Source organism: Scyliorhinus torazame, chromosome 12, assembly GCF_047496885.1.
Source record: "Scyliorhinus torazame isolate Kashiwa2021f chromosome 12, sScyTor2.1, whole genome shotgun sequence".
Classification (NCBI taxonomy): domain Eukaryota; kingdom Metazoa; phylum Chordata; class Chondrichthyes; order Carcharhiniformes; family Scyliorhinidae; genus Scyliorhinus; species Scyliorhinus torazame.
The window spans coordinates 4411134-4432579 of NC_092718.1; the positions used below are offsets into that span (position 1 = coordinate 4411134).

Consider the following 21446-nt stretch of genomic DNA (forward strand, 5'->3'; position numbering starts at 1 on the left):
AGTATTTAGGGTCGAAACTGAGCACAGAGACATCAGAATGAGAAATTGACAAAGAAGAACATGGGACCAAGTAGAATCATGGGATGACCTGGCAGGAACGTGGAGAGACAATATAACACCAAGGTCAAATTCTAAATGGGGCGGAGGAGCAGAGGAACCTGGGTGTATCTGTTCCGAGATCATTGAAGGTGGCAGGGCAGGTGGAGAGAGCAGCTAATAAAGCAGAGAGTATCCTGGGCTTTATTAATAGGGGCACAGAGTACAAGACAGAGGAGGTTATACTGAACTATACAAGACACTAGTTAGACCTGAGCTGGAATATTGAGTACAGTTCTGGGCACCACACTACAGGAAGGACGGGGGGTGGCACGGTGATGCAGTGGTTAGCATTGCTGCCTCATGGCACTGAGGACTTGGCCGGTTCGATCCCGGCCTCGAGTCACTGTCTGTGGAGTCTGCACGTTCTCCCTGTGTCTGCGTGGATTTCCTCCGGGTGCTCTGATTTCCTCTTGCAGTCCAAAGACTTGCAGTTAGGTGGATTGGTCGCGCTTAATTGCTCCTTAGTGTCCAAAGGGTTGGGTGGGGATACAGGGCTAGAGTGGGCCGAGGTGCTCTTTCAGAGGGTCGGGGCATACTCGATGGGCCGAATGCTCTCCGATTGATATTTGATCCACTTGGGCCCACCCCATTCCCAAGAACCAGCTCCAGTAGCGCCTCCTTTCTCATTGGACTGGGAACATACAGAACGGGTATTGGGTGTCTGAAATTTGCTGTCGCGGTTGGTGTCCGATTCATTTAAAGATGTACCTGAATCTGTATCTGAAATGCTGGAACCTGCGAGGCTGTGGACCAGGTGTTGGCACAGACAGGATGGGCTGAATGGTCTCTTTCTGCCCCTAAACCTTTTTATAATCCATACTGCTGGAGAAGACTTCCCTGAACACACTGTAGGAGCCATCGCCCCCCTTCTGTCCTTTACACTAATACTATCGCAGCCTGGATTTGGATAACTAAAGTCCCCCATTCTCACCACTCGGCCATTTTACACCTCTGTCTAATTTATTTGCAAGATTGTGACTTTACTCTTCCTCAACCTGGAAAGGAGGCATCCTGGAGGTGATCCAAAGAAAAATCTGGAATATTACCTTAAATTAAAGTGAGAGAATATGACAAAGGGACATTAATACCGCCCAGTCCCATTGCCTCAGCATCTCTGGCCTTGCTCTGTTACTGAAACCCTCATCCCTTTGTCTGCTGCTCATCCCCCCCCTCCCCTGCCCTGTGCTAGCTGACCCCCCCCCCTGTTGTGAAATACCTACATTTTAACATATGCCAACGGTCCAGGTTTTTCTGTCCTGGAGAGCTGACCCCATTTCACCAGGCAGCGGCACCCCGGGGTGGGTCTGTTCCCTACAACGTTCACTGCCACCCAATGAGAGGGCCAGGGTCCCAGCGGCCTCGTTAGTGCCATCGACAGCGGTTGTCAGTTTTGAGACTGGAGATTGAGGATGACGGTATAAAGGTGAGGCGCCCTCAAAGGGCCAGTAGTTTTTGTGGGGAAGCCCAAATGAACAATTCGCAAAGTTCCACTGTCCCACCTTCCCCCATTACCCTGGCAGACCTTAGAAGATGGGATGGGAGGGGGGGGGGGTCATGTTTCATCAGCAGCGCCATTGCCACGGAGGTGCCCATTGCTACCCCGCTGTGGGTCATGGAGTGTCCATAAAGGAAGCACCCCCTTAGCAACCTCCTCCAAAGTCACCAGGGTTCACCTCGCATTCTCCAATGCCGTCCTCCGAATTCAAGGTAGGGACATGGCCCTTAATTTGTCCCTTAAGTGGATCAATTGGCATTGCTGAGGGTGCAATATACCATGATGGCAGAAAGACTCCCCTCCCAACACCGTCCCCATCACATTGTCAATCCCCTGCCTCAAAGTTCAACCCGAATGGGCAGTGAAAGTTCAGCCCTTCCGTTCAAATGTTTCCAGGGCCTCTGCTCTCCCTATCTACATAATCGCACCCCACCCCAAAACTCTCCCTATCTCCGTAATCTCCTCTGCCCCAGAACCCTCCCTATCTCTGTGACCCTGTAGCCCCCAAACTCTCCCTTTCTCTGTAACCTCCTCCAGCCCCGACAACGTGGCTGCAGGGATGGTGTAGGAGGGAGGGTTCCAGGTACGTGGATAATTGGAGCACATTCTGGGGAAGGTGGGACCTGTACAGACAGGACGGTTTGCAGCTGAACCAGAGGGGCACCTGGGAAGGAAATTTGCTACGGCTTGTCGGGGGGTGGGGTTAAATTAATTTGTCCGGGGGCTGGGGAAACGAGCTGTGATCCAGAAGCCAGTGTTGAGAGTAGTGAGGTACTGAGGAGGGTATCAAGGTCGCAGGAGTGTACCGGCAGACAGAAAGGTGAGTTGAAGTGTGTCTACTTCAATGCAAGGAGCATCCGGAATAAGGTAGGTGAACCTGGAGCGTGGATTGGTACTTGGGACTACGATGTTGTGGCCATTACGGAGACATGGTTAGAACAGGGACAGGAATGGTTGTTGGAAGTTCCGGGGTTTAGATGTTTCAGTAAGAGTAGGGAAGGTGGTAAAAGAGGTGGAGGAGTAGCATTGTTAATCAAGGATAGTTTAACGTCTGCAGAAAGGCAGTTCGAGGGGGATCTGCCTACTGAGGTAATATGGGCCGAAGTTAGAAATAGGAAAGGAGCGATCACATTGTTAGGAGTTCTCTATAGGCCCCCAAATAGCAATAGAGATGTGGAGGAAGAAATTGCAAAACAGGTTATGGATAGGTGTGGAGGTCTTAGGGTAGTTGTCATGGGTGACTTTAGCTTTCCAAATATTGATTGGAACCTCTATAGGTCGAACAGTTCAGATGGGGCAGTTTTTGTACAGCGTGTGCAGGAGGGTTTCCTGACACAATATGTGGATAGGCCGACAAGAGGGGGGGGGCACATTGGATTTGGTACTGGGTAATGAACCGGGCCAAGTGTTAGATTTGTTTGTGGGAGAGCACTTTGGAGATAGCGACCACAATTCGATGTCTTTCACTATTGCAATGGAGAGGGATAGTGCCATACGGCAGGGCAAGGTTTATAATTGGAGGAGGGGTAATTATGATGCGATTAGGCAAGAATTAGGGAGCATAAGATGGGAACAGAAACTGTCAGGGAAAGGCACAAATGAAAAGTGGAGCTTGTTCAAGGAACAAATACTGCGTGTCCTTGATAGGTATGTCCCTATCAGGCAGGGAGGAAATGGCCGTGTGAGGGAACCATGGTTCACAAAAGAGGTTGAATGTCTTGTCAAGAGGAAAAAGGAAGAGTATGTAAGGATGAGAAAACAAGGTTCAGTAGGGTCGCTTGAGGGTTACAAGGTAGCAAGGAATGAGCTGAAAAAAGGGCTTAGGAGAGCTAGGAGGGGGCATGAGAAGTCCTTGGTGGGTCGGATCAAGGAAAACCCCAAAGCTTTTTACTCTCCTGTGAGAAATAAAAGAATGACCAGGGTGAGGGTAGGGCCAGTCAAGGACAGTAGTGGGATCTTGTGCATGGAGTCAGAAGAAATAGGAGAGGTGTTGAATGAATACTTTTCTTCAGTGTTCACAAAGGAGAGGGGCCATGTTTTTGAGGATGAGAGTGTGATTTAGCGGGTAGGCTGGAGGAAGTAGATGTTCTGAGGAAGGACGTATTAGCAATTTTGAAAAACCTGAGGGTCGACAAGTCCCCTGGGCCAGATGGGATATACCCAAGGATTCTTTGGGAGGCAAGGGATGAGATTGCAGAGCCTTTGGCTTTGATCTTTGGGTCCTCTCTGTCCACGGGGATAGTGCCAGAGGACTGGAGAGTGGCGAATGTTGTTCCTCTGTTCAAGAAAGGGAATAGGAATGACCCTGGTAATTATAGGCCAGTTAGTCTTTCTTCGGTGGTCGGGAAGATAATGAAAAAGGTCCTGAAGGATAGGATTTATGACCATTTGGAAAGATGCAGCTTAATCCGGGATAGTCAACACGGGTTTGTGAAGGGTAGGTCTTGCCTCACAAATTTGATTGAATTCTTTGAGGAGGTAACTAAGAGTGTAGATGAAGGTAGAGCAGTTGATGCCGTATACATGGATTTTAGTAAGGCATTTGATAAGGTTCCCCATGGTCGGCCCATGAAGAAAGTAAGGAGGTGTGGGATAGAGGGAAATTTGGCCAATTGGATAAGTAACTGGCTATCACATAGAAGACAGGGGGTGGTGGTGGATGGAAAATGTTCAGACTGGAGACCAGTTACCAGCGGTGTACCACAGGGATCAGTGCTGGGTCTTCTGCTATTTGTGATTTTTATCAATGACTTGGAGGAGGGGGCTGAAGGGTGGGTCAGTGGATTTGCTGATGACACCAAGATTGGTGGAGTAGTGGATGAGGTGGAGGGCTGTTGTCGGCTGCAAAGAGACATTGATAGGATGCAGAGCTGGGCTGAAAAACGGCAGATGAAGTTTAACCCTGATAAGTGCGAGGTGATTCATTTTGTTAGGAAAAATTTGAATGTGGATTACAGGGTCAACGGCAGGGGTCTGAAGAATGTGGAGGAACAGAGAGATCTTGGGGTTCATGTCCACAGATCTCTGAAGGTTGCCACTCAAGTGGATAGAGCCGTGAAGAAAGCTGATAGTGTGTTAGAGTTTATTAACATGGGGCTTGAGTTGAAGATCGCAGGGTTATGCTTCAACTGTACAAGACCCTGGTGAGACCACATTTGGAGTATTGTGTGCAGTTCTGGTCACCTCATTATAGGAAGGATGTGGAAGCATTGGAAAGGGCGCAAAGGAGATTTACCAGGATGCTACCTGGTTTGCAGGATAGGTCTTATGAGGAAAGGTTGAGGGAGCTAGGGCTTTTCTCTTTGGAGCGAAGGAGGATGAGAGGCAACTAAATAGAGGTTATAAGATAATGAGGGGGATAGATAGAGTGGACGTTGAGAGACTATTTCCTCGGGTAGATGTAGCTGTTACACGAGGGCATAACTATAAGATTCAGGGTGGGAGATATAGGAGGGATGTCCGAGGTAGGTTCTTTACTCGGAGAGTGGTTAGAGTGTGGAATGGACTGCCTGCTGTGATAGTGGAGTTGGACACTTTAGGAACTTTCAAGCGGTTATTGGATAGGCACATGGAGCACACCAGAATGACAGGGAGTGGGATAGCTTGATCTTGGTTTCGGACAATGCTCGACACAACATCGAGGGCCGAAGGGCCTGTTTTGTGCTATACTGTTCTATGTTCTATGTTCTAACCCTCCCTATCTCTGTAACCTCCTCCAGCCCCCAATCTCTCCCTATCTCTGTCAACTCCTCCAGCCCCCAAACCCTCCCTATCTCGTAACCTCCTCCAGCCCCTACAACCCTCCTTATCTCTGTAACCTTATCCAGCCCCAACAATCCTCCCCATCTCTGTAACCTCCTCCAGCCCCCAAACCCGCCCTATCTCGTAACCTCCTGCAGCCCCTACAATTCTCCCCATCTCTGTAACCTCCTCCATCCCCAAAACCCTCCCTATCTCTGTAACCTCCTCCAGCCCCCAAGCCCTCCCTATCTCTGTAAACTCCTCCATCCCCCAAACTCTCCCAATCTCTGTAATGTCCTCCATCCCCCAAACCCTCCCTATCTCTGTAATGTCCTCCATCCCCTAAACCCTCCCTATCTCTGTAAACTCCTCCAGTCCCCATACCCTCCCTATCTCTTTAACCTCCTCCAGTCCCCAAATCCTCCCTATCTCTGTAACCTCCTCCAGCGACAACTCTCCCTATCTCTGTAACCTCCTCCAGTCCCCAAATCCTCCCTATCTCTGTAACCTCCTCCAGCCCCGTCAACCCTCTCTGCACTGTAAATTCTATGATTCTATGAATCCCGTAACAGCCTCCCCGAACAGGCGCCGGAATGTGGCGACTAGGGGCTTTCCACAGTAACTTCATTTGAAGCCTACTTGTGACAATAAGCGATTTTCATTCATTCATTTTTCATCTGTAACCTCCTCCAGTCCCCAAATCCTCCCTATCTCTGTAACCTCCTCCAGCCCCGATAACCCTCCCTATCTCTGTAACCTCCTCCAGCCCCGACAACCCTCCCTATCCCTGTAACGTCCTCCAACCCCCTACAACCCTCCCTATCTCTGTGACCTCCTCCGTCCCCAAAACCATCCCTGTCTCTGTAACATCCTCCATCCCCCAAACCCTCCCTATCTCTGTAACCTCCTCCATCCCCAAAACCCTCCCTACCTCTGTAACCTCCTCCATCCCCAAAACCCTCCCTATCTCTGTAATTCCCTCCATCCCCAAAACCCTCCCTATCTCTGTAACCTCCTCCATCCCCAAAACCCTCCCTATCTCTGTAACCTCCTCCATCCCCAAAACCCTCCCTATCTCTGTAATCTCCTCCATCCCCAAAACCCTCCCTATCTCTGTAATTCCCTCCATCCCCAAAACCCTCCCTATCTCTGTAACCTCCTCCATCCCCAAAACCCTCCCTATCTCTGTAATCTCCTCCATCCCAAAAACCCTCCCTATCTCTGTAATTTCCTCCATCCCCAAGCCCTCCCTATCTCTGCAACCTCATCCAGCCCCCAAAACCCTCCCTATCTCTGTAATCTCCTCCATCCCCCAAACCGTCCCTATCTCTGTAAACCCCTCCATCCCCAAAACCCTCCCTATCTCTGTAACCTCCTCCATCCCCAAAACCCTCCCTATCTCTGTAACCTCCTCCATCCCCAAAACCCTCCCTATCTCTGTAATCTCCTCCATCCCCAAAACCCTCCCTATCTCTGTAACCTCCTCCATCTCCAAAACCCTCCCTATCTCTGTAACCTCCTCCTGAGATAACTGCATTCCTCCAATTCTGGCTTTATGAATATCGCTGATTTTAATTTCTCTAACAATCAGCATCACTGCCTTCAGCTGCTACCAAGCTCTGGAATTCCCTCCCTAAACCTCTTTGTGTCTCCTTTTTAAAAAAAAAACATTTTATTAAGGCATTTATCAATTTTTAACAACAATTTCAAGGAGAAAAACAACAAAGTACCCCCCACCCAAAAACCATACCCAACCAGCATGGCTGACACACACACAGTCCCCCTCCCCCACTAAAATCCCGTCTCAACCATCCCCCCAGCTCCCTCCCTCTCTAACCCCTCTCCTGTTAAAAAAAATCTGCTGACAGCTTAATTTTCCCCAAAGAGGGCGGCATGTGGCGCAGTGGTTAGCACTGGGACTGCGGTGTGGAGGTCCCAGGTTCGATTCCCGGCCTTGGGTCACTGTCCATGTGGAATTTGCACATTCTCCCCGTGTCTGTGTGGGTTTCGCCCCCACAACCCAAAGATGTGCAGGTCAGGTGGATTGGCCACGCTAAATTGCCCGTTAATTGGAAAAAAAATAATTGGATAATCTAAATTTAAAAAAAAAATTCCCCAAAGAAGTTGACAAACGGCTGCCACCTCCGGGCGAAACCCTACCGTCGATCCTCTCAGGGCGAACTTGATCTTCTCAAGCCTGAGGAACCCGCCCATGTCACTAATATCCTACCGACTGTCCTGGCTTGAGACAATTCACACCTCTTTAACCTGTGATTATCCCTTGCTCCAGTTGCTCTGTCTGGACCTGTAAAGACTTAATTACCTGCAAAGACTCACATTCAAAGTACTGTCTTGCATCTTTGACTTTGTCTATATATATGTTTTTGGAACCTACCTCTTCATTCACCTGAGGAACGAGCAGTGCTCCGAAAGCTAGTGATTCGAAACAAACAGACTTTAACCTGGTGTTGTAAGACTTCTTACTGTGCTCACCCCAGTCCAACGCCGGCATCTCCACATCATAGATATCACTTTGTGTAATATATATTACTCATTTGCTTCTTGCCAAGATGATCTTTAACTCAATGCGTCCCACAGTCCCACCTCTAATTCCTTGCCCAACACTTCCTCCCATTTTCTCTTCAACTCCCCTATCGGGGTTCCCTCCCATCCCATGAGCTGTTTATAAATTTCCGAGACCTTCCCCTCCCCCACTCCAATTTTTGACACTATCTTGTCCTGTATTCCCGTGCCTATCCTCCTTAAAGACACCTTTAAAACTGATCTTTTTGATCAAGCATTTGGTCACCTCCCTAAAATCTCTTGCTGTGATTTGAGCCAAATGATGTTTGCGTGCAGTCTTGTGAAGCACCTTGGGACCGATGTTAAAGATGCAATAGAAACACGTGTTGCTGCTCTTCTGGATGAGGTTGCAGTGAATAAAAATAAATGGAGAATTCATCAGGAGGATATTTCAAAGAGAGATAGCATAACTCCCAGGTGGATTAGTGGGGCTGGTTTAGCTCAGTGGGCTGGTCAGCTGGTTCGGGATGCAGAGCCAGGCCAGCAGCATGGGTTCAATTCCTGTACTGGCTGAGGGTGTTCATGAAGACCCCTCCTTCTCAACCTTGCCCCTTGCCTCAGGTGTGGTGACCCTCAGGTTAGACCACCACCAATCAGCTCTCCCCCCTCAAAGGGGCGAAAGCAGCCTGTGGTCATCTGGGACTATGGTGACTTTACTTCAGTGAAGACAGCTCTGCAATTGTTTTCGGAGATGTTGGCTGCAATGACGAGGTTTCAGCATCATTTGGAAGGTGAGTTAAATTGAATTGAAGAGCTTCCCTCATTCATAATCCCTGGGTTTTCTGCATCTTCGTTCAAGTCAAGAATTGAGTTAATTTTGTAAATAGTTTGTTCTTTCAAAGATCTAGCACAGGTGCAATGGCCTGAATGGTTTATTTTTGTGTTGTATAATTTCATGACTTTTATTTGGTGCACTCACTCCTGGATTTGTAGCTGAGGCTATTGTCGAGGAACGTGCGTGTCTGAAACCCGGCTGAATATCACTACTTTGGAATAACATTCTGTGATTAGTTGAGTCAGCAGAGAATTGTAATGTGAACTTTGTGCTGCTGGTCAGAGAATAATCACAGTTGGGTTAATCTGTACACTGAGCTTTCAACTCGACATCACCGCACTTAGAACCAGAATGGCTGTTGTGTTCTGTATAATCACAGTTCAAAGCTGTGAAAAATAACCTTCAGCTTCCAGCAAATATAATGCAGTGAAATCTTTATTAGAATGTTTTGATAAATTCTCTGGGGGAGGGAAGGACGGAGGTGTTATGATCATAGATAAAGTTAGAACAGCACAGGTTGATACTGCAGTTTGTCAAAAGCTGAACTTAGTGGCAGAACTTAGCACTGTTACTCTGATGTGTATTTTTAAATTGCAATATTTGACAATGTGGATTCATTTGTTTTTCTGAGTCGCAGGATCTCTTGCACAACCCCCACTCCCTAACATTGAGATAATACCTTTGGCCATTTAACCTCTGAGCGCCACTATGACGAGTTTCACCACACCCTCCTCCTTAAAACCACTTCCTCCTCCTTCATACCAGTAAGTTTATTGCACCCCCCCCCCTTCCCCAGCTCCCCATCACCTCTTTGGCTCAGTATTGATTTTATCTAATTGTGCTTACGTGAAGCACGCTGGGACATTATTTTAATAAGACGTGTGTTATATAAATGCAAAACGGTAGGGAGGGGACCTGTAAAATTTTCAGGTGACCAGCCTCCAAAATTCCTGCCCTCGTAACACCCGGGCTAATCCAAACAGGTCGGAGATAGGGCCTTGCTGGCTATTGTTGCTTAAACTCTGATTTATTTTGAGTTGTTTGTTGGTTATCTGCAATTGGCAGATATTATGGGTAGTGTCATTAATGCATTAGTGTTGGGTGGCACAGTGGTTAGCACAGTTGCTTCACAGCCCCAGGGACCCGCGTTCGATTCCCGGCTTGGGTCACTGTCTGTGCGGAGTCTGCGTGGGTTTCCTCCGGGTGCTCCGGTTTCCTCCCACAGTCCAAAGATTTGCAGGTTAGGTGGATTGGCCACGCTAAATTTCCCTTAGTGTCCACAAAAGGTGGGGTATTGAGTTCCAAAGAACAAAGAAATGTACAGCACAGGAACAGGCCCTTCGGCTCTCCAAGCCCGTGCCGACCATGCTGCCGTCTCAACTAAAATCTTCTGCACTTCCGGGGTCCATATCCCTCTATTCCCATCCTATTCATGTATTTGTCAAGATGCCCCTTAAACGTCACTATCGTCCCTGCTTCCACCACCTCCTCCGGCAGCGGGTTCCAGGCACCCACTACCTTCTGCGTAAAAAACGTGCCTCGTACATCTACTCTAAACCTTGCCCCTCTCACCTTAAACCTATGATCCCCGAGTATTTGACCCCTCTACCCTGGGAAAAAACCTCTGACTATCCACTCTGTCTATGCCCCTCATAATTTTGTAGACCTCCATCAGGTCACCCCTCAACATCCGTTGTTCCAGTGAGAACAAACCAAGTTTAATTCAACCTCTCCTCACAGCTGATGCCTTCCATACCAGGCAACATTCTGGTAAATCTCTTCTGCACCCTCTCTAAAGCCTCCACATCCTTCTGGTAGTGTGGCGACCAGAATTGAACACTATACTCCAAGTGTGGCCTAACCAAGGTTCTGTACAACTGCAACATGACTTGCCAATTCTTATACTCAATGCCCCGGCCAATGAAGGCAAGCATGCCGTATGCCTTTTTGACTACCTTCTCCACCTGTGTTGCCCCTTTCAGTGACCTGTGGACCTGCACACCTCGATCTCTCTGACTGTCAATACTCATGAGGGTTCTACCATTCACTGTATATTCCCTACCTGCATTAGACCTTCCAAAATGCATTACTACACATTTGTCCGGATTAAACTCCATCTGCCATTTCTCCGCCCATGTCTCCAAACGACCTAAATCCTGCTGTATCCTCTGACAGTCCTCATTGCTATCCGCAATTCCACCAACCTTTGTGTCGTCTGCAAACTTACTAATCAGACTAGTTACATTTTCTCCAAATCATTTATATATACTACGAACAGCAAAGGTCCCAGCACTGATTCCTGTGGAACACCACTAGTCACAGCCCTCCAATTAGAAAAGCATCCTTCCATTGCTATTCTCTGCCTTCTATCACCCCTGATCCGTGTGAACATAGAAAATACAGCACAGAACAGGCCCTTTGGCCCACGATGTTGTGCCGAACCTTTGTCCTAGATTAATCATAGATTATCATTGAATTTACAGTGCAGAAGGAGGCCATTCGCCCCCCTGAGTCTGCACCGGCTCTTGGAAAGAGCACCCTACCCAAACTCAACACCTCCACCCAACACCAAGGGCAATTTTGGACACTAAGGGAAATTTATCATGGCCAATCCACCTACCCTGCACATCTTTGGACTGTGGGAGGAAACCGGAGCACCCGGAGGAAACCCACGCAGACACGGGGAGGACGTGCAGACTCCGCACAGACAGTGACCCAAGCCGGAATCGAACCTGGGACCCTGGAGCTGTGAAGCAATTGTGCTATCCACAATGCTACCGTGCTGCCCTCAAGAACAAATAAATCTACACTATATCATTTTACCGTAATCCATGTACCTATCCAATAGCTGCTTGAAGGTCCCTAATGTTTCCGACTCAACTACTTCCATAGGCAGTGCATTCCATGCCCCCACTACTCTCTGGGTAAAGAACCTACCTCTGATATCCCTCCTATATCTTCCACCTTTCACCTTAAATTTATGTCCCCTTGTAATGGTTTGTTCCACCCGGGGAAAAAGTCTCTGACTGTCTACTCTATCTATTCCCCTGATCATCTTATAAACCTCTATTAAGTCGCCCCTCATCCTTCTCCGTTCTAATGAGAAAAGGCCTAGCACCCTCAACCTTTCCTCGTAAGACCTACTCTCCATTCCAGGTAACATCCTGGTAAATCTTCTTTGCACCTTTTCCAAAGCTTCCACATCCTTCCTAAAATGAGGTGACCAGAACTGTACACAGTACTCCAAATGTGGCCTTACCAAAGTTTTGTACAGCTGCATCATCACCTCACGGCTCTTAAATTCAATCCATCTGTTAATGAACGCGAGCACACCATAGGCCTTCTTCACAGCTCTACCCACTTGAGTGGCAACTTTCAAAGATGTATGAACATAGACCCCAAGATCTCTCTGCTCCTCCACATTGCCAAGAACTCTACCGTTAACCCTGTATTCCGCATTCATATTTGTCCTTCCAAAATGGACAACCTCACACTTTTCAGGGTTAAACTCCATCTGCCACTTCTCAGCCCAGCTCTGCATCCTATCTATGTCTCTTTGCAGCTGACAACAGCCCTCCTTACTATCCACAACTCCACCAATCTTCGTATCGTCTGCAAATTTACTGACCCACCCTTCAACTCCCTCATCCAAGTCATTAATGAAAATCACAAACAGCAGAGGACCCAGAACTGATCCCTGCGGTACGCCACTGGTAACTGGGATCCAGGCTGAATATTTGCCATCCACCACCACTCTGACTTCTATCGGTTAGCCAGTTTGTTATCCAACTGGCCAAATTTCCCACTATCCCATGCCTCCTTACTTTCTGCAGAAGCCTACCATGGGGAACCTTATCAAATGCCTTACTAAAATCCATGTACACTACATCCACTGCTTTACCTTCATCCACATGCTTGGTCACCTCCTCAAAGAATTCAATAAGATTTGTAAGGCAAGACCTACCCCTCACAAATCCGTGCTGACTATCCCTAATCAAGCAGTGTCTTTCCAGATGCTCAGAAATCCTATCCTTCAGTACCCTTTCCATTACTTTGCCTACCACCGAAGTAAGACTAACTGGCCTGTAATTCCCAGGGTTATCCCTAGTCCCTTTTTTGAACAGGGGCACGACATTCGCCACTCTCCAATCCCCTGGTACCACCCCTGTTGACAGTGAGGACTAAAAGATCATTGCCAACGGCTCTGCAATTTCATCTCTTGCTTCCCATAGAATCCTTGGATATATCCCGTCAGGCCCGGGGGACTTGCCTATCCTCAAGTTTTTCAAAATGCCCAACACATCTTCCTTCCTAACAAGTATTTCCTCGAGCTTACCAATCTGTTTCATACTGTCCTCTCCAACAATATCGCCCCTCTCATTTGTAAATACAGAAGAAAAGTACTCATTCAAGACCTCTCCTATCTCTTCAGACTCAATACACAATCTCCCGCTACTGTCCTTGATCGGACCTACCCTCGCTCTAGTCATTCTCATATTACTCACATATGTGTAAAAGGCCTTGGGGTTTTCCTTGATCCTACCCGCCAAAGATTGTTCATGCCCTCTCTTAGCTCTCCTAATCCCTTTCTTCAGTTCCCTCCTGGCTATCTTGTATCCCTCCAATGCCCTGTCTGAACCTTGTTTCCTCAGCCTTACATAAGTCTCCTTTTTCCTCTTAACAAGACGTTCAACCTCTCTTGTCAACCATGGTTCCCTCACTCGACCATCTCTTCCCTGCCTGACAGGGACATACATATCAAGGACACGTAGTACCTGTTCCTTGAACAAGTTCCACATTTCACTTGTGTCCTTCCCTGACAGCCTATGTTCCCAACTTATGCACTTTCATTCTTGCCTGACAACATCGTATTTACCCTTCCCCCAATTGTAAACCTTGCCCTGTTGCACGCACCTATCCCTCTCCATTACTAAAGTGAAAGTCACAGAATTGTGGTCACTATCTCCAAAATGCTCCCCCACTAACAAATCTATCACTTGCCCTGGTTCATTACCAAGTACTAAATCCAATATTGCCCCTCCTCTGGTCGGACAATCTACATACTGTGTTAGAAAAGCTTCCTGGACACACTGCACAAACACCACCCCATCCAAACTATTTGATCTAAAGAGTTTCCACTCAATATTTGGGAAGTTAAAGTCACCCATGACTACTACCCTGTGACTTCTGCACCTTTTCAAAATCTGTTTCCCAATCTGTTCCTCCACATCTCTGCTACTATTGGGGGGCCTATAGAAAACTCCTAACAAGGTGACTGCTCCTTTCCTATTTCTGACTTCAACCCATACTACCTCATTAGGGTGATATTCCTCGAACTGCCTTTCTGCAGCTGTTATACTATCTCTAATTAACAATGCCACCCCCCACCTCTTTTACCACCCTCCCTAATCTTATTGAAACATCGATAACCAGGGACCTCCAACAACCATTTCTGCCCCTCTTCTATCCAAGTTTCCGTGATGGCCACCACATCGTAGTCCCAAGTACCGATCCATGCCTTAAGTTCACCCACCTTATTCCTGATGCTTCTTGCTTTGAAGTATACACACTTCAACCCATCTCCGTGCCTGCAAGTACTCTCCTTTGTCAGTGTTCCCTTCCCCACTGCCTCATTACACACTTTGGCGTCCTGAATATCGGCTACCTTAGTTGCTGGACTACAAATCCGGTTCCCATTCCCCTGCCAAATTAGTTTAAACCCTCCCGAAGAGTACTAGAAAACCTCCCTCCCAGGATATTGGTGCCCCTCTGGTTCAGATGCAACCCGTCCTGCTTGTACAGGTCCCACCTTCCCCAGAATGCGCTCCAATTATCCAAATACCTGAAGCCCTCCCTCCTACACCATTCCTGCAGCCACGTGTTCAACTGCACTCTCTCCCTATTCCTAGCCTCGCTATCACGTGGCACCGGCAACAAACCAGAGATGACAACTCTGTTTGTCCTGACTTTTAACTTCCAGCCTAACTCCCTAAACTTGTTTATTACCTCCACACCCCTTTTCTTACCTATGTCGTTGGTACCAACGTGCACCACGACTTCTGGCTGCTCCCCCTCCCCCTTAAGGATCCTGAAGACACGATCCGAGACATCCCTGACCCTGGCACCCGGGAGGCAACATACCTTCCGGGAGTCTTGCTTGCGACCACAGAATTTCCTATCTATTCCCCTAACCATTGAATCTCCTACAACTATTGCTTTTCTATTCCCCCCCCTTCCCTTCTGAGCCCCAGAGCCAGACTCAGTGCCAGAGACCTGGCCGCTAGGGCCTTCCCCCGATAGGTCATCCCCCCCAACAGCATCCAAAACGGTATACTTGTTTTGAAGGGGAACGGCCACGAGGGATCCCTGTACTGTCTGCCTGTTTGTTTTTTTCCCCCTGACTGTAACCCAGCTATTCTTGTCCTGTACCTTGGGCGTGGTTACCTCCCTGTAACTCTTCTCAATCACCCCCTCTGCCTCCCGGATGATCCGAAGTTCATCCATCTTCAGCTCCATTTCCCTAACACGGTCTTTGAGGAGCTGAAGTTGGGTGCACTTCCCACAGGTATAGTCAGCGGGGACACCGGTGGTATCCCTCACCACCCACATCCTACAGGAGGAGCATGCAACTGGCCTAGCCTCCATCCCCTCTTACCTGACAGAATATAGCTGCCCTGTGGACTAACTAGATCTCCGCCCTCCGACTCTGCTCCCAGTCAGCTACACTTTCTGTAAACTCCTGGCTCTCTTCGCACTCTTTGCAGAAATGTCAGAAACAAAATGAAAGGAGCACCTTACTCCCTCCTCACCTAACTCCCTCGGTCACCAAACTCTCACTATAGCACTCAAAATGCACCAAATTCAGCACTCCCTCGGTCACCATACTCTCACTATAGCACTCAAAATGCACCAAATTCAGCACTCCCTCGGTCACCAAACTCTCACTATAGCACTCAAAATGCACCAAATTCAGCACTCCCTCGGTCACCAAACTCACTATAGCACTCAAAATGCACCAAATTCAGTACTCCCTCGGTCACCAAACTCTCACTATAGCACTCAAAATGCACCAAATTCAGCACTCCGTGCAAACAAAGTCTGCACTGTAGTGGATCACTTTTATACTGTGAATCGAGCCTCTGAAAACTGGCCTAATCCAATTAACTAATTAACAAGTTCCAGCTGCAAGTGCCTACAAGTAGAAGCCTGTTTAAAGCTGATTGAAAATTCACCTTCTAAACCAAACAGCAACTTTTAAGTTAATTAACTAAATAAAAGAAAGACTAAACTTTAGATAAAAATGAAGCCTTATACTCCTTCGGTCACCAAACTCTTACTATAGCACTCAAAATGCACCAAATTCAGCACAAAGACTTCACCTTTTGTACCAGTCTGCCATGAGGGACCTTGTCAAAGGCCTTACTGAAGTCCATATAGACAACATCCACTGCCCTACCTGCATCAATCATCTTTGTGACCTTCAGTATGCAGGTGGACTGGGTAAATAATGCTGCCAGTGGACCCAAGGAAAGGGAATTCATTGAATGTTTACAGGAGGGCTTTTTGGAACAGCTTGTATGGAGCCCACGAGGGAACAGGCCATTCTGGACTTAGTGTTATGTAATGAGCCAGACTTGATTAAAGATCTTAAAGTAAGGGAGCACTTAGGAGGCAGTGATCATAATATGGTAGAATTCAATCTCCAATTTGAAAGAAAGAAGATAGAATCAGATGTAAAGGTGTTACAGTTAAATAAAGGTAACTACAGGGGCATGAGGGAGGAACTGACGAAAATCGACTGGGAGCAGAGCCTAGTGGGAAAGACACTATTGCATCAATGGCAGGAGTTTCTGGGAGTAATTGAGGACACAGTACAGAGGTTCATCCCAAAGAAAAGAAAGGTTATCAGAGGGGGGATTAGGCAGCCATGGCTGACAAAGGAAGTTAGGGAATGCATCAAAGCAAAAGAGAAAGCCTATAATGTGGCAAAGAGTAGTGGGAAGTCAGAAGGTTGGGAAGGCTACAAAAACAAACAGAGGATACCAAAGAGAGAAATAAGGAAAGAGAGGATCAAATATGAAGGTAGGCTAGCCAGTAACATTAGGAATGATAGTAAAAGTTTCTTTAAATACATTAAAAACAAACGGGAGGCAAAAGTTGACATTGGGCCGCTCCAAAATGACGCTGGTAATCTAGTGATGGGAGACAAGGAAATAGCTGAGGAACTAAATAAGTACTTTGCGTCAGTCGTCACAGTAGAAGACATGAGTAATATCCCAACAATTCCGGAGAGTCAGGGGGCAGAGTTGAATATGGTAGCCATCACAAAGGAGAAAGTGCTAGAGAAACGTAGAGGTCTAAAAATTGATAAATCTCCGGGCCCAGATGGGCTACATCCTAGAGTTCTAAAGGAGATAGCTGAAGAAATAGTGGAGGCGTTAGTTATGATCTTTCAAAAGTCACTGGAGTCAGGGAAAGTCCCAGAGGATTGGAAAATCGCTGTTGTAACCCCCCTGTTCAAGAAGGGAACAAGGAAAAAGATGGAAAATTGTAGGCCAATTAGCCTAACCTCGGTTAGAATCATAGAAGTTTACAGCAGGGAAACAGGCCCTTCGGCCCAACCAGTCCATGCCGCCCAGTTTTTACCATTAAGCTAGTCCCAGTTGCCCGCACTTGGCCCATAACCCTCTATACCCATCTTACCCATGTAACTATCTAAATGCTTTTTAAAAGACACAATTGTACCCGCCTCTACTACTACCTCTGGCAGCCCATTCCAGACACTCACTACCCTCTGAGTGAAGAAATTGCCCCTCTGTGCCCTTCTGAATCTCTCCCCTCTCACCTTAAACCTATGCCCTCTAGTTTTAGACTCCCCTACCTTTGGGAAAAGATGTTGACTATCTACCTTATCTATGCCCCTCATTATTTTATAGACCTCTATAAGATCACCCCTAAGCCTCCTACGCTCCAGGGAAAAAAGTCCCAGTCTATCCAGCCTCTCCTTATAACTCAAACCATCAAGTCCCGGCAACATCCTAGTAAATCTTTTCTGCACTCTTTCTAGTTTAATAATATCCTTTCTATAATAGGGTGACCAGAACTGCACACAGTATTCCAAGTGTGGCCGTACCAATGTCTTGTACAACTTCAACAAGACGTCCCAACTCCTGTATTCAATGTTCTGACCAATTAAACCAAGCATGCCGAATGCCTTCTTCACCACCCTGCCCACCTGCGACTCCACCTTCAAGGAGCTATGAACCTGTACTCCTAGATCTCTTTGTTCTATAACTCTCCCCAACGCCATACCATTAACTGAGTAGGTCCTGGCCTGATTCGATCTGCCAAAATGCATCACCTCACATTTATCTAAATTAAACTCCATCTGCCATTCGTCGGCCCACTGGCCTAATTGATCAAGATCCCGTTGCAATCCTAGATAACCTTCTTCCCTATCCACTGTGCCACCAATCTTGGTGTCATCTGCAAACTTACTAACCATGCCTCCTAAATTCTCATCCAAATCATTAATATAAATCACAAATAACAGTGGACCCAGCACCGATCCCTGAGGCACACCACTGGTCACAGGCCTCCAGTTTGAAAAACAACCCTCTACAACCACCCTTTGTCTTCTGTCGTCCAGCCAATTTTGAATCCAATTGGCAACCTCACCCTGGATCCCGTGAGCTTTAACCTTCTGCAACAACTTACCATGCGGTACCTTGTCAAAGGCTTTGCTAAAGGTTGTTGGCAAGATTCTAGAATCCATTGTTAAGGATGAGATTTCTAAATTCTTGGAAGTGCAGGGCCGGATTAGGACAAGTCAGCATGGATTTAGTAAGGGGAGGTCGTGCCTGACAAACCTGTTAGAGTTCTTTGAAGAGATAACAAATAGGTTAGACCAAGGAGAGCCAATGGATGTTATCTATCTTGACTTCCAAAAGGCCTTTGATAAGGTGCCTCACGGGAGACTGCTGAGTAAAATAAGGGCCCATGGTATTCGAGGCAAGGTACTAACATGGATTGACGATTGGCTGTCAGGCAGAAGGCAGAGAGTTGGGATCAAAGGTTCTTTTTCGAAATGTCAACCGGTGGCGAGTGGTGTCCCGCAGAGTTCAGTGTTGGGGCCACAGCTGTTCTCTTTATATATTAACGATCTAGATGACGGGACTGGGGGCATTCTGGCTAAGTTTGCCGATGATACAAAGATAGGTGGAGGGGCAGGTAGTATGGAGGAGGTGGGGAGGCTGCAGAAAGATTTAGACAGTTTAGGAGAGTGGTCCAAGAAATGGCTGACGAAATTCAACATGGGTAAGTGCGAGGTCTTGCACTTTGGAAAAAAGAATAGAGGCATGGACTATTTTCTAAACGGTGACAAAATTCATAATGCTGAAGTGCAAAGGGACTTGGGAGTCCTAGTCCAGGATTCTCTAAAGGTAAACTTGCAGGTTGAGTCCGTAATTAAGAAAGCAAATGCAATGTTGTCATTTATCTCAAGAGGCTTGGAATATAAAAGCAGGGATGTACTTCTGAAGCTTTATAAAGCATTAGTTAGGCCCCATTTAGAATACTGTGAGCAATTTTGGGCCCCACACCTCAGGAAGGACATACTGGCACTGGAGCGGGTCCAGCGGAGATTCACACGGATGATCCCAGGAATGGTAGGCCTAACATACGATGAACGTCTGAGGATCCTGGGATTATATTCATTGGAGTTTAGGAGGTTGAGGGGAGATCTAATAGAAACTTACAAGATAATGAATGGCTTAGATAGGGTGGATGTAGGGAAGTTGTTTCCATTAGCAGGGGAGACTAGGACCCGGGGGCACAGCCTTAGAATAAAAGGGAGTCACTTTAGAACAGAGATGAGGAGAAATTTCTTCAGCCAGAGAGTGGTGGGTCTGTGGAATTCATTGCCATAGAGGGCGGTGGAGGCCGGGACGTTGAGTGTCTTTAAGACAGAAGTTGATAAATTCTTGATTTCTCGAGGAATTAAGGGCTATGGAGAGAGAGCGGGTAAATGGAGTTGAAATGGAGTTCAAGACGCCCAACACCTCGTCTTTTTGGATCTCAATGTGACCCAGGCTATCTACACACCCTTCTCCAGACTCAACATGTGCGGGTTAGGTGGATTGGCCATGATAAATTGCCCTTAGTGTCCAAAATTGCCCTTAGTGTTGGGCGGGGTTACTGGGTTATGGGGATAGGGTGGCGGTGTTGACCTTGGGTCGGGTGCTCTTTCCAAGAGCCGGTGCAGACTCGATGGGCTGAATGGCCTCCTTCTGCACTGTAAATTCTATGATAATCTATGAAATCAGCCATGATTGAATGGTGGAGTGGACTCGATAGGCCGAATGGCCTTCCTTCCGCTCCTATGTCTTATGGTCTTATGACCTTCTCGAAAAACTCTTATCAAGTTAGTGAGACGCGACCTCCCTTTCACAAAACCGTGCTGCCTCTCACTAATATGTCCATTTGCTTCCAAATGGAAGTAGATCCTGTCTCGAAGAATTCTCTCCAGTAATTTCCCTACCACTGAAGTAAGGCTCACCGGCCTGTAGCTCCCTGGATTATCCTTGCTACCCTTAAACAAAGGAACAACATTGGCTATTCTCCAGTCCTCCGGGACATCACCTGAAGACAGTGAGGATTCAAAGATTTCTATCAATGCCTCAGCAATTTCCTCTCTAGCCTCCTTCAGTATTCTGGGGTAGATCCCATCAGGCCCTGGGGACTTATCTACCTTAATATTTTTCAAGCTGCCCAACACCTCGTCTTTTTGGATCTCAATGTGACCCAGGCTATCTACACACCCTTCTCCAGACTCAACATCCACGAATTCCTTCTCTTTGGTGAATACTGATGCAACTTACTGAATTGTGGTCACTGTTCCCGAAATGCTCCCCTACTGAAACTTCTACCACCTGGCCGGGCTCATTCCCCAATACCAGGTCCAGCATAGCCCCATCCCTAGTTGGACTATCTACATATTGTTTTAAGAAGCCCTCCTGGATGCTCCTTACAAACTCTGCCCCATCCAAGCCCCTAGCACTAAGTGAGTCCCAGTCAATATTGGGGAAGTTAAAGTCTCCCATCACAACAACCCTGTTGTTTTTACTCCTTTCCAAAATCTGTCTACCTATTTGCTCCTCTATCTCCCGCTGGCTGTTGGGAGGCCTGTAGTAAACCCCCAATATTGTGACTGCACCCTTCTTATTCCTGATCTCTACCCATTATAGCCTCACTGCCCTCTGAGGTGTCCTCCCGCAGTACAGCTGTGATATTCTCCCAAACCAGTAGCGCAACTCCGCCACCCCTTTTACATCCCCCTCTATCCCGCCTGAAACATCTAAATCGTGGAACGTTTAGCTGCCAATCCTGTCCTTCCCTCAACCAGTCTCTGTAATGGCAACAACATCATAGTTCCAAGTACTAATCTAAGATCTAAGTTCATCTGCCTCACCCGTAATACTTCTTGCATTAAAACAGATGCACTTCAGGCCACCAGACCCGCTGTGTTCAGCAACTTCTCCCTGTCTGCTCTTCCTCAGAGCCACACTGGCCCTATTCCCTAGTTTCCCCTCAATTTTTTCACCTTCTGACCTATTGCTCCGGTGCCCACCCCCCCTGCCATACTAGTTTAAACCCTCCTGTGTGACACTAGCAAACCTCGCCGCCAGGATATTTATGCCTCTCCCTGGTTTAGATGCAACCCGTCCTTATATAGGTCACACCTGCCCCAGAAGA

At 47.4% G+C, this 21446-nt stretch overlaps 1 protein-coding gene across 3 annotated transcripts in view; it reads right to left on the reverse strand.

The window, feature by feature from the left end:
- The window catches only part of homer2 (homer scaffold protein 2), a 196544-nt gene that overhangs the window by 172414 nt on the left and 2684 nt on the right, over positions 1-21446 (reverse strand). The gene's annotated exons all lie outside the window — the stretch shown is intronic.